This window comes from Cryptomeria japonica, chromosome 2, assembly GCF_030272615.1.
Source record: "Cryptomeria japonica chromosome 2, Sugi_1.0, whole genome shotgun sequence".
NCBI classification, from domain to species: domain Eukaryota; kingdom Viridiplantae; phylum Streptophyta; class Pinopsida; order Cupressales; family Cupressaceae; genus Cryptomeria; species Cryptomeria japonica.
In genome coordinates, this window is record NC_081406.1 from 463224511 (window position 1) to 463239161 (window position 14651).

The following is a 14651-nucleotide window of genomic DNA, read 5'->3' on the forward strand; positions in this document are numbered from 1 at the left end:
AGGAGACATCATCATGTTGCAAGAGACCAAGCTCAATGAAGAAAAAGCTTTCTTTTTCAAATCTTTAAGTAGGATGTGGGATAGTGTCTTTCAAGAGGCAAAAGGCTCCATGGGTGGACTGGTGACTCTATGGAATCCAAATAAAGTGATATTACAATTGATTAATAAGCAAGATAATTGGATGCACTGTAAAGCAAGAACATTGCAGGAAGATTTGGAATTCTCCCTAATGAATGTTTATGGACTGACAAGGACAGAGGAAAAGAAAAGGGTTTGGAAAGAAATTACAGATCAGATCAGAATGTTCCATCCAGAGAAAACAATTGTAGCAGGAGATTTTAATGCAATCCTCAACAATGATGAAAAATGTGGAGGTTTAAGAATGAATACCCAAGTGATAGAAGATTTAAGAGATTTTGTAGAAAATAATAACCTTTTTGATGTTGTTCCTAAAACTGAAAATTTCACTTGGACCAATAGGACGGCAAACTTTTGCAGAATTTTCAAGAGATTGGATAGAATATTTGTTGGTTCATTTTGGATAAGAGGTAGTTTTGATCTGGAATAAAAAATCCAGCTCATAACACTTTCAGACCATTACCCGATTCAGTTAACTTGCACAATACCATTGATGAAGGTGAAAGGCAACTTCAAGTTCTTAAGCATGTGGTGGAGAGATTCAAACTTTGAAGAAAACATGGAAAAATGGTGGAAAGAATGTAAAGATATTAAAGGCACTCCTAGTTTTTGTTTTGTTCAAAAGTTAAAATATCTGAAAAAAAAGATCAAAATATGGAATGTGGCTTCCTTCAAGAACATCTTTGCTGAAAAAATCAGAGTGGAAGAGGAACTAAATAGGATTAATAATCTAGTGATAGAGAAGGGGATGATGAATGAAGAATTCCATGAAGAGAATTCCCTTAAAGCGGAACTGGCAGAAATACTCCTGAGAGAAGAAATGTATTGGAGGGACAAATCCAGGGAATTATGTCTTAACAACAAAAAAACAAAGAAGAAGAAAGAGTCGTTGTCTTAACAACAAAAAAACAAAGAAGAAGAAAGAGTCGTTGTCTGTAGCTGCTTTGTTTTTTATGAGCTATGGATGGAAAAGCGTCAAACCTCCCCTTCACGCACAAAACACAGTGGAGAGTCAAAGAAACAGAAACAGAAGGAGAAGAAGAATTCACAAAAGAGAGCCCTGCGCAGGAGGTAGAATCTCCACCACAGCCTGCAGATGTATCATGACAAGCATAAGCACGAGCATAGTCCCAAGCTTAAGAAAAGGTGCCTTGAATCGGCATCTCACCTCGTCGAAATGCTGCAACCCACACATAATCTACGCAATGTGGCTTATTTAAGTGTAAGTCAATCTCTTACAATGCATCTCTATTTCTATCGCGGCTGGAAAATCCAACAAGTGATGTGTAGAGAAATAATTGGTTGTGTTCCTGAGATGGTGTTTCACTCCTTGTGTGCAATGTTTTAGTTTGCCCCGGTTTGCCACCATATTTCTCCTCGTATTTTTATTGTATGCAAAAATGCACACGGTTTAGAATGAAAAAGCTTTCTTTTGCCAGAGGATGTTTCCTTGTGTCATAAGCTTTTTTCTATTTGTATGGGTTCATGATTTATCATTCTTATGTATTTACAACTTAGATTTAGATGATGTTTAAGTGTATGCGAAAACCCCTTCTATTCTTTTTTCCCCCTCTTTCACGAGGATGTATAATTCTAGTTGTATCTAATCTTATGTATTTCCAACTTAGATTTAGATGATGTTTTAGTGTATGTGAAAACCCCTTTTGTTTTTTTTTTCCCCTCTTTCAAGAGGATGTATAATTCTAGCTATATCCAATTTTGAATTCACTTGGGTTTATCACCAAGGACCTAAATCCACAAGAATTGAACACTTTCCTTTTGGTGATTGCTCCAACTTGTACGCTACAGTTCCGTTGATGGTTTTAATTTTTTCAATGGCTTAGGTTTTGTTATGGAATATAACTGAGGTCTTATTTATAAATTTGGAGTGGGTAGGGTTTTATAGTTCAAAGCAACATAAGGTAAATGGAAAAAACAAATCATCTAGTGGAATGCTTGCATGAGTGTACTCTCATACATCAAAATGGTGTCTTGTTTGGTGGTGATCTTAAAAAACTGATATCTTGTTTGGTGGTGATTTAGTATAGGAGTTGTCCTCCTAATTTTCTTTTTAGATGTCTATGAAGTTATCTGATTGTCCATGAACTTGAAGTTTGGAAGATATATAACATTTTTTCAGCTTTACATAGGGTAGAATAATCCCCTATTCTAGGGGCATTTGTTGTTATATTCTTAAGTCTTAACAGCTTCAGTTGATATCATAGTTAATGAACACTTATTGTAAAGACATGTCAATAACAATGCAGTGTTTGTAGCCAAATGAAGAAATAAATCATATAAATGTAAACCAAATTCTTTGTTAATGGTGGACATTATTATAATTTCTTGGATTATATTTCATGCCTGTGTGCACTTCATGTCTTATGGTACTTATGTATACTTGCTTCATGCCTTAAGTGAATTCATGTGTATACTTCATGTGTACACTTCATGCTTTACATGTATTTGTGCCTTATGTGTATATTCTATGTTTTGCATGGATGCTTCTTGCCTTATGTAATTCATTTGTATAATTTGTAGTTTACACCTTACGTGTATTCGTGTGTATGACTCATGCCTTATGTATTCATCTGTATGCTTCATACTTGATGTATTGGATTCATTCATAATGTGTTTCTGTATACCTTTCTCATGTATGCTTCTACCTCTATGTGTATTGCCACCCATGTGTTCATCCATCGATGTGCTTTGTATCTTATGCAATTGTGTCATGTACTTTTAGCATGAATTCTTTTTGTTTTGAACGAATACCCCTTATCTTACATGTTTCAACATGATTAAATATGCTTAGTTATTCCATGAGTATGCTTTATGAGAACTTATAAATGGGGTGATTCTTTTAAATCATCTAGGCCCTTCTTTTTGCAAACATGGGTTTCATACTCCTAATAACATGGGAAGGACAACATAGGGATTACTGAAACATGACGATACTATGAAAATCTATAGGATGGAAGAATGTGTAAGAGTAATATAGGAAGGAAGAATGTGTAAGAGTACAATTGCTCAAACCATGAGGTGATAATATAAGAACTTGATGAGTATAGAGATTTTGCCCATAAATCATCATAAGAGGAGAAAGGAAACATGTTGAGAATGCAGTCAGACAAAGATAATATTAGCCATGTTCAATTTATTTGTGTTATATTTAATACCAATCTACCACCTAAGTTTACCAATACGTCAATATCCAATCATAACAATCTATATGGTTACGGACTATACGACACAAAGGAGTGATACAAGACTTAATTAATTGAGATCTTATTCATTACCCACCTCTATTTGCCAACTATGATGTTAGTGACATTCACGCTGCCCACTGAAATTTCTCATTGACTAAACATTTTCCAATATTAATACATACTCTTTATGGATGTTAAGATTAAGCCAAGTTATTATTATTAACTTTTCATGTTGTCATCTAGATCAAACATCTTGCACATTCTCTAATTAATACAACCTCTACATTTTGGGAAATTTATCCCTCTAATTGGGGATTCAGACATATTCATCCAACAAATTATAAATCAATAAATTTAGACATATCTCATATGTGTATTCCTCTCATGAACAATATGTAATGATAGAGTAAAATCATCATTTGTGGTTTCCTTACAATAACTCCTGCAATCAGAAGTGATACTCAAAAATAGTATTTATCATTTCGCAAACTACTTATCACAAATTGTTATGTTCAAAATTTGTACCAAGCGTGACTGAACATAATCATCTTCCATGATATCAAACCCCTTTACAAATGTTATAGCATTTTATCATCTCTCGAGCAATGGTGTTAGGCTACAACTACCATACAAAACAACAATATTCAGTGAACAAATTTCTAAGGGCCCCATTCTATAAGGCATAGCCAGCATGATAATCTCACAACTAAGGTCATTTTTCAAATCATCATGTTGCCAACCTAACCAGTTTTTGCAAACACAATTGGATGGCCTTGATCCTTTCTTGTAGAAGAGAGCGGGCTTGTCTTAAGTTAAATCATGCAAATTTCCCACTATTGGTTATAACTCACACTTAAGGTAAAAGCATATATGCCTTAATTCAAACCTACAACATGTAGTAATATCAGAGTAGAGTCATCTTGAGCACTACCATTGTGATCACCCTAATTTGAAATTGCTTGAGGACAAGCAATCTGGGGAAGGGAAGACTGTCATGTCCCCACATTTATAGTAGAAATAATTAATATAGTTTTTGCCATATAAAATTATATGTTAAAAACATATCAAAATTATATTATATCACATTAACATTAAAATAATATTATATATTATCAATTTACATTTTATATTGAATGATGTTATTATATTAACAATAAATAATATTATATTATCAATTTACATTTTTTATTGAATTATTTTATTATATTAACAATACACATTATATTATAATGGTGCTTTGTATTAAAACTTATATTATTTCTATTAACCAATTATCCCCTATATTTACCAAGGCCCGATAACCATTCTTTAAAGGGTGGTTTGAATAGGTCCAAATTGGGTTTTATATGAAGGGATGCTCTTCTTGAAAAGAGCCGTCAGAAATAGAGGGACATCAACTCTTCAAAAAGGGGGGTGCTTCCTATTAGGAGACCATCGTGGCTCTTCACCACATGGGGAGGTAGGATAAATACCCCCCTGTGCAAATGGGAATAGGGAGAATACAGGAGGGGAACAAGAAAGTCAGATCTACCAGCAAGGATAGAGAAATGTACAGAAACTGCCAGCAAGGATAATAAAAGAAAAGAGGGCCTGTAATGGAATATAATAGCTGATATTATATATATAAAATTTTAAATGGTCTTAATTAAATTAATGGAATTAATATGATATAAAGTTCAGAAGAAAATAATGTATAATTATTAAAATAGCATTAAAATGATTATACATGAGAACACTATTAGACATAAGACACACACATATATATCTGTTAATGAATTCAGAATGAATAAGGCAATCAAATTTAGTTTGTATAAGTTGCTATAATATTGTACCATGCTAATAACATAAAATACAACAATAAAAATTAATGAATAATTTTGATTTAAAGTAATACTAACAGAAATAACTGTTAACAATCTGATATAAGACACTGCGAGGGGCACTGCATATATATATATATATATATATATATATATATATATATATATATATATATATATATATATATATATATATATATATATATATATATATATATATATATATATATATATATATATATATATATATATATATATATATGTTTTTGTACTAACAAACCCAAACCCCTTTTCAAAATTTTCCCGTACCGGTGTACCGGGTTCTTCGAACCCGAACCAGGAACTTAGATTATATCCCACAATTATAATTCTAATAGCCATTAATATAGAAAATTTGATATGATTTAATATAGTTCATTTTTCAGTTTAAGTATTATTTCATATATGTTCTCTAATTGTGTTGCAGGAAAACAATATACAAAGGTACACCTATAAAACACAATTACCTATCTATAGATTTGGCTAAATTTAGATTAACTTAAAGGGTAACTAATTAGGGGACATTATAGTGGTATCAGAGCATGATTCTGCTAGCCTGTTGGACAAAACAACTACTCAGTTAGGACTAATTCTTCCAGTCTCTTCTCAAATAAATAAAAAATTGAATTGGTTAGGCCAACATTGCATTCTTATGAGTGTGCCTTTAACTGCTTCGTGTCTTACGTGTTTCTTATGTGTTTTGAGCATGCCTACTCCATGGGTGTTTTATATGTACACTTTCCTCATGTATACCTTGTACTTGCACCATGTCTATCATGTGTCTAGCAGTGTTTTATATCTTATGTGTATTTATGTTACTTCATGAATGAGATGTTTTCAGATGTCTATTCCATGAATACCTCTCTCTTGTATGCTTCATGATCGATGTGTCTTCAGCATGTCTACTCCACAAGTACCTTTCTCATATATGCTTGTACCTTTTGTGTATTTATGTATTACTTCATGGTTTACATGTATGATTCATCTCTTGCATGTATTCATATGTATGGTTCGTGCTTTACATATCTCGTTCATGCCTTCCGTGCATTAGTTCATGCCTTGCATATAGTCATGTATGTTGCTTCTTGGCTTACATGTATCCATTATTTCATGCCTATATGCACTTCATGTCTTATGGTACTTATGTATACTTTCTTCATGCCTTAAGTGAATTCATGTGTATAATTCATGCGTACACTTCATGCTTTACATGTATCCATGCCTTATGTGTATATTCTATGTTTTGCATGGATGCTTCTTTCCTTATGTAATTCATTTGTATACTTTGTACTTTACACCTTACGTGTATTCGTGTGTATGAATCATGCCTTATGTATTCATCTGTATGCTTCATACTTGATGTATTGGATTCATTCATAAAGTGTTTCTGTATACCTTTCTCATGTATGCTTCCGCCTCTATGTGTATTGCCTCCCATGTGTTCATCCATTGATGTGCTTTGTATCTTATGCAATTGTTTCATGTACTTTCAGCATGAATTCTTTTTGTTTTCAATGAATTCCCCTTATCTTACATGTTTCAATGTGATTGAATATGCTTAGTTATTCCATGAGTATACTTTATGAGTACTTATAAATGGGGTGATTGTTTTAAATCACCTGGGCCCTTATTTTCGCAAACATGGGTTTCATACTCCTAATAACATGGGAAGGACAACATAGGGATTACTGAAACATGACGATACTCTGAAAATCTATAGGATGGAAGAATGTGTAAGAGTAATATAGGAAGGAAGAATGTGTAAGAGTACAATTGCTCAAACCATGAGGTGATAATATAAGAACTTGATGAGTATAGAGATTTTGCCCATAAATCGTCATAAGAGGAGAAAGGAAACATGTTGAGAATGCAGTCAGACAAAGATAATATTAGCCATGTTCAATTTATTCGTGATATATTTAATACCAATCTACCACCTAAGTTTACCAATACATCAATATCCAATCATATCAATCTATATGGTTACAGACTGTACGACATGGAGGAGTGATACCAGACTTAATTAATTGAGATCTTATTCATTACCCACCTCTATTTGGTAATGATGATGTCAGTGACATTCACGCTGCCCACTGAAATTTCTCATTGACTAAACATTTTCCAATATTAATACATACTCTTTATGGATCTTAAGATTAAACCAAGTTATTATTATTAACTTCTCATGTTGTCATCCAGATCAAACATCTTGCACATTCTCTAATTAATACAACCTCTACATTTTGGGAAATTTATCCCTCTAATTGGGGATTCAGACATATTCATCCAACAAATTATAAATCAATAAATTTAGACATATCTCATATATGTATTCCTCTCATGAATAGTATGTAATGATAGGGTAAAATCATCATTTGTGGTTTCCTTACAATAACTCCTGCAATTAGAAGTGATACTCAAAAACAGTATTTATCATTTCACAAATTGCTTATCACAAATTGTTATATTCAAAATTTGTACCAAGCATGACTGAACATAATCATCTACCACGATATCAAACCCCTTTACAAATGTTATAGCATTTTATCATCTCTCGAGCAATGGTGTTAGGCTAAAACTACCATAGAAAACAACAATATTCAGTGAACAAATTTCTAAGGGCCCCATTCTATAAGGCATAGTCAGCATGATAATCTCACAATTAAGGTGTTAGGCTACAACTACCATACTAAAGCTCTATAATTTGTTTATGTAAGTTTTAAACTGAGTCTATTTTCTTCTTTGTTTCAGTATGCTAGTGTTCTTCTGCATTTTACTTGGCAAAGATGAATATTTATACTGATTTAAATAATAAATCATTTTTACTTTGAAATTTTTCTTTGCTTCTCATTGATCTGTGCTTTTTGAGTCATGGATACTTGAGACTTTTGTTTATTACAATACATCCATCATTCTATGCTTTTTTATGTAGATCATTGTGGATTTCTCATTTATCTTGTAAAAGCCTCTAAATTATTTTGATTTCTTTTCTCAGGTGCATAAAACTACTGGTCCTTCGAATCAGATAGAGAGCATGAATGTGCAGGTAACCGATAGAGTTCTCAGTTGCTCTTTCCAAGATATTTGTACTCGTTACGTTGTCAAATATGTAGGCATCTTTCATGATTAAATTTGTATGCTGAAGTTGCTTATACTGGTAGTCACATACGTCCACTCCACCTCGTTCTATAAGAAACATGACAAATTCTGTCAATTTAGAGGATTATGAAACAAATAACATAGACACAGAGGATGCAGATCTGATGGTAGGATTTTCTCCAATCTCCATTGTTTCTGGTTTTTGTGAAGATATAACTTCTCTTGCCCAATACTTTGTTGCATCATATTATAAGTTTGGGTATCAATGGCTACAGAGACAAACATATCAGCCAGCTACTATTAAAGTTGAGAATAACCCTAGCCAGGATGAGCAGTCTAGTCCAATGCAAGAGAAGAGGATAAGAGATACTAGATCTTTGCCATGGTGAGAAGGACTTCGACCTTGAAAGTCAACCATCCGACATTCTTCTCAAGATTCTGAAGACCAGGAATGCATAGAGGACGAAGATGATAGAAATAAAGGGGAGGCTAGGGCTGAAGGAGAGGAAGATGAAGTTGAGGAAGAGGGTGAGGAGGGTAAAGAACAAGAAGGAAGGAGACAATATGCTCTTTGAAATTGCACTGAGGCGAGGAGGTTTTCTCTTCTTGTGGATGAGATGGATCAGGGTCCTATTGGTTCATCATCATGAATGCATGTGGGAGATACAAAGTTTGGTCACCAATGGGTTTGTGGCGGACTTGACATGCATAACGCAACTGCATGGGGTTTGAAAGTTGCAGCATCTAGATGGGGACACCAAGGTGATACGTTTGGTTATGGAAGTGTAGGTGCACAACCTGCTGAGCCTAGTTCAAAAGGTGGAGCTGACATTCAACCCTTGCAGGTTGATGAAACAGTGAGTTTTGATGATATTGGAGGGCTTTCTGACCACATTCATGCATTGAAAGAAATGGTTTGTTTCCCTCTTCTCTATCTTGATTTCTTTGCAAATTATCACATCTGTCCTCCAAGGGGAGTCTTTTTGTGTGGTCCTCCGGGAACTTAAAAAATGTTGATTGCAAGGGCTTTAGCATGTGCAGCTTCCAAGGCAGGACAGAAAGTAAACTTTTACATGCGAAAGGGAGCTGATGTGCTCAGCAAGTGGGTTGGGGAAGCTGAGCGGCAACTGAAATTACTATTTGAAGAAGCACAAAGGAACCAACCATCCATAATATTTTTTGATGAAATAGATGGTCTTGCCCCAGTGAGGTCTAGTAAACAAGAACAAATTCACAATTCTATTGTATCTACGCTTCTTGCTCTAATGGATGGTCTAGACTCTAGAGGTCAAGTAGTGCTTATTGGAGCGATAAATAGGATTGATGCTATTGATGGAGCTCTTCGCCGGCCTAGTCAGTTTGATCGTGAATTTGTATTTTCCTTACCCGATTGTAAAGCACGAGCTGAGATATTAAAGATCCACACAAGAAAGTGGAAGAATCCTTTATCAGAGGAATTAAGAATGGAATTAGCAGCAGCTTGTATGGGGTATTGTGGTGTTGATTTAAAATCTTTGTGCACAGAAGCTGCAATTAATGCTTTCCGTAAGAAATATCCTCAAATATACACTAGTGATGATAAGTTTGTCATAGATTTGGATTCTGTGAAAGTAGAGAAACATGATTTCTTGGAAGCTATGTCTACTATTACTCCTGCTGCCCATAGAGGTGGAACAGTACAGTCAAGGCCATTGTCCCCAGTAATAGCTCCATGCATACAAGGACATCTAAAAATAATTAGTGATTATATTTCTGACATCTTCTATGTAGTGGCCAACGGTGATAAAAAAGATTCGCTGAATGACAATTCTCACCATCTTGCCAAGTTACTTGGATTTCCTATGGTTCTTCCATTCCATTTGTTTACAGACCAAGACTTCTACTTTGTGGGAAGGAGGATGCTAGCTTGGTATGGTTAGAAATTGCTTTCATAGATGTTTACACATCTATAACATGAGTCTGTTTTTTAAAACTTTTGAATTGGCTGGATTCTAATCTAGCTACATTTCTGAATGATGCTATATTTCTACTTTTCTTGCCAGGATCACATTGGCCCTGTAGTTTTACACGACTTAGAGAGGTTCCCTGTGCATTGTCTTGGGCTTGCATCACTTTTGTCCGACCCAAGTGCACGGATGCCTGAGGAAGCACTAGTACACATTGTGGGAGAAGCAAGGAGGACTACTCCTTCTATCTTGTATCTGCCTCAACTTCAACTTTGGTGGGAGACAGTGTGTATATCATTACATTAGTACACTTATACTTTTAAAGCTCTACGCCTTTGGGATTTCCTATGATATATTTGAAATCTCTTTGTTTTTATTGCTAGAGCTTCCTAAAATGACTATATATCTGATTTTGTTTGTTTCACTGATATTCATAGGCCCATGATCAGCTAAGAGCTGTTCTACTATCTATACTGAAAGAATTGCCATCAGACCTTCCTTTATTACTTCTTGCAACCTCCTCTGTACCCTTTGATGAATTGGATGGAGAAGCTGCATCCTTGTTTGGTCGTCGCTATATGTATGTATCAAGGACATCATTGTCTTAGTTTTTGTATTTTTTCTGCTTAGTTTGTTCAAGATTATGCTAAGGCATGTGAATCCTTTTCTGTATAGCATTGAGTACCAGGTACTTCGTTAGCTTCTGACTCTGTATAAATTGAATTTGTCATTGAATTGAGTGTACATGAATTCGATGGTATCTGGTACAGCTTGAATGGATTGCAAATTTTATTTTGGTTTAGTATAATAGAAGGTAAAATCCTGAATGGATTAAGTAGAAAAACCAAGTTCAGATGACAGGTGTAGATTCATCTCGCAACTGGTTGATGTTGTTCTTACTATCCCTGATCAACAAGTAGTAATTACTCCTAAAAAGAATGTTTCTAATCCTGAACTTCCAAAGGTACCAAAAGCAGCAAGAGGACCAAGTGAAACTGAGCTACGTGCCAAGGTAGAAGTAGAGGAGCATGCTATTCGACGACTCCGAATGTGTTTTTGGGATGTCTGCAGCAGGTTTTGTAGTGATGCATCAATCATTATTTGATTCATTTGTTGAGGATGTGTTTACCAAGTGAAAATTAATTTTGAGTGCTTATATGTATCCACATACAATGTGCAGACTTCTATATGAAAAACGGTTCAGTGTCTTCCATTACCCTGTCATGGATGAAGACGCTCCTCACTATTATGCAATAGTTCAAAATCCAATGGATATCACTACTTTACTGCAGCGAGTAGATAATCGACGTTACTTGACATGCTCAGCATTCCTGCAAGATGTGGAACTAATTCCAGCCAATGCAAAAGTAAGCATGATTGGACATGCCTATGATCCTATCAGCTTTATGGGGTTGAACAAAAATTTGTTTTCCATTCATTCCTGATAATAACTATCATTAGTTTTGCATAACAGGCATATAATGGTGATGACTACAATGGAGCTCGAATTGTCAGCAGAGCATATGCACTAAGGGATGCGGTATGGTTAAATATGCTAATAATAGAGACATACAATAATCGAAGTTCAAATGTTTTATGTCAAGTAATAAGCATTTATTGTTCACTTTGCTAATCCTTGTCTTACGCATAATCAGATTCTTGGAATGCTTTCCCAAATGGATCCTGCACTAGTTGCCTTTTGTGATAAAATTGCTGCTCAGGGTGGGCCAACTCGTTTGTCAGAGGATTCAACTACAAATTTTCCTTCGAATCCTGTTGCTCAACCAGTTCATATTACAAGAGCAAGTGAATGCTTACGCAACGTTCAGCCTGATATGAATGTATCTAAAAGTTATGAGGTCTTGAAGCGCTCAAAGCAGAATAGTGATCCTGATCAAGGTGGAATTATGCTTTGCACCATGCCACTTGTAATCCTTTTTTATTTTTGATATTTAGAATTAGAAGCACAATTGTATTGAAATTCTCAGAATGTGTTTTTTCTACAGGTAAAGTTGTGGCTGGGGACTCTGATCCATTTGCTGAGGACAGATCACAACCCATGGAGATTGATACTCCTGGGCAGAATACTCTAAAAACAAAATGCCTTCATGGTAGTGTGACACATGAGGCATTTAAAGGTGTGCAGCAATGTGAGGCAAATAATCAAGAAGAAATAATGAATCAGCCGGAACGCAAATCCTCTTCCAAAGTGCCAATAAGCAATCACTTGGCAGAACAGATTGAATCAATAGAAGATAATTTTGTGAAATGTACCGAAGGTTATGGAATCTCAGAACTTGAAAGACTTTATGCTCTAATTTGTCGAAGGGTGATATCCTTAGCAGATGCGAACAAACCTACAATTATTAAATTCTTGAAGGACTTCTCATCTGATGAAAGCAATTTTCATAGATAGTTTTGTAACCGAATGTCCTATGAAGTGTTTTTGGGGCTCTAATTTGTCGAGGGGTGATATCATTGAAAGATGTGGACAAAACTATGATTTTTAAATTTTTGAAGGACTTCTCATCCGATGAATGAAATTTTTAAAGAGAGTTTTGTAACGGAATGACCTATGAACTGCTATGTTACCAGAAACGCGACGGGAGAACTTCGTTTCGTGTTTTCCCCGTCGCGAACGGCGGTTTCCAAACTGCTGTCTCACAGTCAGAGAAATTCAAAGGAGTGAATTTTGCAGTGAAGACCTTAATCCTGCTACAGAGGAAATAAGAGAAGATATCATTAATACTGTGATATATGCACAGAAATCTTGGTAATACATAGGTTTCAGTGAGAATATGCTCACTTTGTAAACATATTTCTTCATGATATTGTTCTCTTTCAGGTCGAATAAATTGATTTTTTGTTATTGTCTCCATGGATGAGTGTGCATTGCTTTCAAATTGATATGTCAAGGACATTGATATTGGTCTTCTTAGTCTTTCTGAGTTACATTTTCCATTTAATGTCTTCATTCAAGGAATGGATTAATCTGGTCTAAATGGAATATGGAGTAATGTATGTTCATCTTTGGATTTCTCGGAAGAATTGCAGAAAGTGTCTATTGGTGGGAGTGTTTCTATAATGTAATAATACAAAGGCGCCCCTTGGATGTGAATTTGTAGTGTCATGATGAGTCTCTGCATGGTTTGGTATTTGACTTTGTTGCCCGGTTGAAGCACTGATCTGAGTAGTTATTTGTTCAAAGGTCTAAGCATTCATTGGAATTCAAAGATGAATCATTTGAACACTTTATTTTCAGTTATGTTCTTTGCTTTGTTAGCTTAGGATTCTTCATGTTCTTTGATTTAAGAAGTGAGATAGTCAAGAACACTGTCAGTTTGAGAAAATCTTGCATATTATTTTATATCTGCTTGTTGTTGCTGAATAATATATCATTTTTGATAAGGGATACCTTTAGGTCTAGCAGAGCCTAAAGAGCAAAAGGTGTCAACCTTTGGGTTGAGTTTTGTTCATTGGCCAAACTAACATTTAAAATCAAGAATAAGTAATCGCAAAGCTTTAGGTTTTAATGGGTGCAATTTTGGAAAAAAACGTCAGCACACTCGACTTGTGACTACACAAGACTAATGGTTGTGTAAGCAACTAGGCATTCTACTACTATTGGAATTAGTATGACCAAAAATGTTCCAAACAAATTACAATGTAATATTGAAAGAATATTATTAAGATGAGAGAAATAATATTAAAAATCATAGCTGTGAAAAAATTAAGATCTTTTTGAAATGCTGCATGTTTGATGTTTGTGGTTTGTGATTTGAACTGCTTGATTAAAAAAACTCTGTTTAATGCCTTTAGTACATCTTTAATTAGTGAACATTGACCAGCCAAAAAAAATAGATTGGTTCAATGGTGGATAAATGAATCACACCATTTAGATATACTTCATCAACCTAATATGGTCCTAACCACCTTGTTTGCATCTTGATCTTATGATCCTTATATTGTGAGTCATAAAGGAGAGTCCATTCACCCTTTTGCAACATTTTTGTCTTGATAAAGAGGTCTTTCCACTTAATTTAATATTTTTTCACTATCTCAATATGATGGAAGGTTTCTCTTAAGATAAAATCAAGAGCATTAAGTTGCATCATTCTCTTTTTTTGGGCTGCTAATAAGTCCATAATGAATTAAAGTTTTTGCCTTAATGTATTGTGTTCAAACTCAATTGGAAGGAAATATTTTATCCCATAAACTATTTCATATGGTGTAAACAAGTTGTAGTCTTAGTAACAATCTATCAAAGAAATTGGCCTATGCCATATTTAAGTACCTTAGTAACAAACTATCAAAGCCTCTTTGATATAAAATATCACCAAGGATAGTGAAGTATTGTGTACATTGGAGGAAAGTTTTGTTTTATTTATGTGAAAGGTTAGGTG

The 14651-nt window shown here is 34.6% G+C and overlaps 1 pseudogene; it reads left to right on the forward strand.

Moving 5' to 3' along the window:
• Window positions 1-1234: 1234 nt before the first annotated feature.
• LOC131054290 (ATPase family AAA domain-containing protein At1g05910-like) lies at window positions 1235-12664 on the forward strand (annotated as a pseudogene).
• The last annotated feature ends 1987 nt before the right edge of the window (window positions 12665-14651 follow it).